Consider the following 4,932-nt stretch of genomic DNA (forward strand, 5'->3'; position numbering starts at 1 on the left):
GGAGGTGAGCCAACACATCCCGGGTTCCCTCACCTCTCGATCCTGTGACAGGGGGAGGGGCTGGATTCCCCTCTCCCCGCTCCGATCTGCCAGCGCTGACTGGCGGAACGGACGGGGGAGGGGGCGGGTACAGCTGGCTCTGCCTCTAGATAGGCAAAGCCAGCTGTCACTCACGCAGCTGGGCGGATCCCGACGTCGATGTCGGGATCCGCTCCGGCTGCGGCGTCTCAGTATACCGCGAGCTGTAGCTCGCGGTATACTGAGATTAGGGTAACAGGAGGACGCTAGTTTGTGTGCTCCCGTTACCCTAAGGAGAACTATGGGGAAAAACACTGACCCTATAGTTCTCCTTTAAGGACTGAAAAGCTATAAAGCAGGTACTTAACATACCAGAGGGAGCTTCAATAATTTTATTCACAACTAACAAAATTAGAAAAAAATTATATTAACCCCGCATCACATCCCTCTGTATACAATAAAAATTGAGTAACGTTGCCGATCACATTCATTCATCTCAGCACATACATTGCCTGTATATTGCCTGATAAATCTGATGTTGAAAATATCCTACATGGATATTGAAGTTATAAACTTTGCTTTACTATGGAAAAAGAACGGACTATCCTTGTAATAAAGAATTATAACACCATATACATGCAAGATGAGACAGAGCGGGAAGTCCCGGGAAGGAATTTCAGCTGACTCCTCACTTGATCATATAAATTACAATGTAACTTTCTGTTAGATCTTGACACAGCTGTTAGTTATTTAGACAACTCACAGGGGGGATATCTCCTTCCCGAGGATGATTTAACTTGCAGCCATAGAACATGTATAGCAGTATGACATTGCAGTGCTTATATAGATGAACAATAATAAAATGGTATATTCTTCATATTCAGAGGTAAGCCGTTGCCATATGACATGTTGTAACACACTTGAACAGTCCCAGAAGTGTTAATTAGCAACCAGCCACAATCATTCAATGATCAAATGCTGCTATTCACAAATTATTTTGTTACTGCATAAAGGATATTATTTAATCCAGATCTTACAATCAAAGATACTCTAGACCTGAGCGTCCTTTCAGTAAAATAAAAAAATGAAATATTTATCTGGTCTCCTAAGCATATACAATGGCCCGCTAACAAGCTGGGGCTGTTTACTCACGGTACTTTTCACATGTTCTTTGTCCGGCTTTACATAAATAAGTCCACTCCTTTAGGAGGAATGTCCTTCCAGGTATATACCGTTTAGTCTCCCACAGGTTTTGTCATTTCATAAGTTGTTTGAAGTTTACGGCGGTACTGCCATTTCACAGCCGATTTAGACAGGCAATTTCTTCAATATAACAGGCATGAAGTGTCTTGATGGAACAAGACGAAGACCCGTGAGAGGGGCGAAACGCGTCAACGTAGTGTTCCATCAAGATGCTTCATGCCTGTTATATTGAAGAAATTGCCTGTCTAAATGAGCTGTGTTACAACATGTCATATGGCAACAATAACGGCTTACCTCTGAATATGAGGAATTTACGGTCTTATTGTTTATATAAGCACTGCAATCTCATGCTGATATCCATGTTCTACAGCTATAAGTTAAATCATCCTCGGGAAGGAGATATCTCCCCTGTAAGGAGTTGTCTAAATAACTAACAGCTGTGTCAAGATCTAACAAAGTTGCATTGTAATTTATATGATCAAGTGAGGAGTCGTCTGATATTCCTTCCCGGGACTTCCCTTTCTGTCTTATCTTAGTGTTATAATTCTTTATTACAAGGACAGTCTGTTATTTTCCATAGTAAGGCAAAGATCATAACTTTAATATCCGTGTATTTTCAACATCAGATTTATCAATATACAGGCAATGTATCTGTTGAGATGAATGAGTGTGATCGGCAACGGCGCTCTATTTATTTGTATACAGAGGGATGTGATGCTGGCTTAATATAATTTTTTTGTAATTTTGTTAGTAGTGAATAACATTATTGAAGCTCCCTCTGGTCTGTTAAGTACCTGCTTTATAGCGTTTCCATCCTTTACTGAAGAGCACCTCTTTTGTATTCGATAATAACTAATAGGGTTAATTACAGTCCGAGGTTTAAACAATATGGTAGTTGAGCTTCTGATGCACTACTTGAATGTAAGGAATCCTGGATTTGTTTTAACGGATCTTACTGTTACAGCCCGGCAACAGCCATGTTACTGCAGAGGCACACCTAAATGTTGCTTTTACAGCACAGGGCTCCTCTGCAGGTGTCAGGCCAGATGTCTACCAAAGCTGTGAATTCACTGCATGGCCTTTTCCAGGTCCATAGCTATAGTCTGTCATACACAAGCATATGGAGCAAAAAGTCCATGCGCTAAAATTCCTATGCAACGTAGTCTTGAACTAAAGTACTTTGGTGTCACACACTAGATCGGGGTAGCCAAACTCTGGCCCTCCAGCTCTGGTGAAACTACAAATCCTATAATGCATCTCTCTGGGAGTCATGTCTGTGGCTGTGAGAATCTTGCAATGCCTCATGGGATTTGTAGTTCCACCACAGCTGGAGGGCCGGAGTTTGGCTACCCCTCCACTAGATTATTATCTGTACTAAGTTGTAGATTTCTTTAGCCAAAGTGCAAGGTAGCAGATCAGGCCTTCAAAAAGGCTGCTACACCTGCCCTTTCTGGGGGATTGACTCATCAGTGACGCTGGATGAAATAAACAAAAAGCAATCATGGTTAATGATTACCCAACTACCCTAGACTCCCAAGGGCAAGGTTAAGGCTTTTCCCCATAGTTCTCCCGTCACCCTAGGCTCAGTATACCGCGAGCTGTAGCTCTCAGTATACTGAGACGCTGAAGCGGATCCCGACAATTATGCCGGGATCCGCCCAGCTACGTGACTGACAGCTGGCTCTGCCTATCTAGAGGCAGAGCCAGCTGTACCCGCCCCTCCCCATCCGTTCCGCTAGTCAGCGCTGCCGGATGGGAGGGGGTAATCCAGCCCCTCCCCTGCCACGACAGAGAGCCGTAACAGGATCGAGAGGTGAGCGAACGCCGGTATGTGTTCGCTCACCTCCCGATCTATTGAGCCGACCTGTGACAGTCTCATTGTCACAGGTCGGCTAGAACTATGAGATGAGTGAAAAGCACTCACCTCATAGTTCTCCTTTTAAAATTGTTCCTTCCTTTCCTGATCAAAGTGCTCCCTTTTAGCCCCGAGGTTTCTCCTTTCAGGTCACAAAGCTTCTTCCTCCACATGATTCAAAAGCCCTTGGCAAGCTCCGAAAACCATGATCTGTCTTTAGCTCTTCAGGACTAACTTTGGCACCAAGAGTATTCACTAAATTGCTTAAATACTCCTGCTCAGGGGATTATTTAAAATTGGATATCTGGACAATCATCTTCAAGCTCAGTCATTAAACACCACTCTATGAACTGGAGGACTTCTGATGGCTACTGGATGTCACAAAAAATTCTGGAACCAGCACATCATCTGGAGTACCTGGATCCCCCATAAAAGCTATGAAGGCTGCAGATTTAGGTTCAGCAACTTGGGACATGGTGCAGGTCTGCAATGCAAAGTTACAAACCTTGAAGGTGTTTACCTTTTTGAGCTTTTTTAGTTTAGTCTTCCATTTGGGGTTTAACGAGACGTTAGGGGCCAGGTGTCAGCCTTAGCTATCTTGGAATCCAATAACTAGTTATTTACTGTATCTCTGTTCACAGTGCAATTCACATAGCTCCTCCTTCCAGACCTACACGTTTGCTGTAAGATTTTAATTTTGAAGTGGTCAGCTCTGCAGAACCCCCCTTTTCTAGCAGATTAGAAAGATTTCTGTGTTTTTCTACCCTGTCCCACCAGCTGACCTTTCTTTATGACATTACCGCGGACTGAAGGTATTCATATCTTGCCATATTATACCCTAGGAAACCTATTTTGGCCTTCCATAAAGATAAATCTTTGCCCAAAATGGTTTCTGCCTTCCATGTGAATAAAGCAATCTTGCCTTTTTGTTATGTCAAGCTTATCTGTTGAGATCTCCCTTCATTGTTTGAACGTTATAAGTGCTTTTGGGGTTTACTAAGATGTCACAGCCCTGTTTAGAAAGTCTAAAGCAGTGAGTACGTCATGGTCTTTTTGCTATTAGGATTCATTTTCTTAGGTTTGTATGGCTGCGATTTGCACCTCAGTTCTATATGGTGAACGTGGCAGCTACGACAAATGCAAGTTTAAGATATGTGGTCTTGCAGGAAGCTGTGGGAACTTTCCAATTTTAAGTTAGGCACATTTTCACCTTTTACGTCATTGGGTTGTACCCACCTCTGTTTTGGGGACTGCTTTTGGATGCCCCATAGTATGTACTATTTCTAAAGTACATACTATGGGGCATCCAAAAGCAGTATTTGAGTGCTGCAGCCCTCAATTAGTGATAAAGAAAATATTTTTTGTACTAGCCATAAAATCTCTTGCTCTGATGTTCATTAAGGGACATGCCCCCTACTTATTCTTGTTGAGGCGTTGTTGCCATTGCTATTTTTTCCCCATGGACTGCTCGCTACAACCAAGTAGTCTTAATAGGGGATGAATTGGCGCTGTCTCTAAACTTACCTAATGTCCAGTACATCTATAGACCGCAGTAAAGCCCATGGTATTGTCTATAAAACTGTCGTGTTCCTCAGTAAATATAAAAAAAAGGTTTTTATGTTGAGCAGAAAAATACATTTTTTAATGGATGTTTGTACCAAGTAATTAAGTGTAACTTCGGGCAAAATCAAATATTACACATATGATGCAGTCTGTAACTAGCATTACTAGTAGTTTTTTGTAATTTTTCCACTTCCTGTGATATGGTAGTCTTAGATAGATATTTGGTTTTAAAAGGCACTTTCAAGTGTTTTTCCACTTGTGCAGTCAAATTTAAGAAAAACCATATATATATA

Source organism: Nanorana parkeri, unplaced genomic scaffold (assembly GCF_000935625.1).
Source record: "Nanorana parkeri isolate BGI_ZX_2015 unplaced genomic scaffold, ASM93562v1 scaffold1496, whole genome shotgun sequence".
NCBI lineage: Eukaryota > Metazoa > Chordata > Amphibia > Anura > Dicroglossidae > Nanorana > Nanorana parkeri.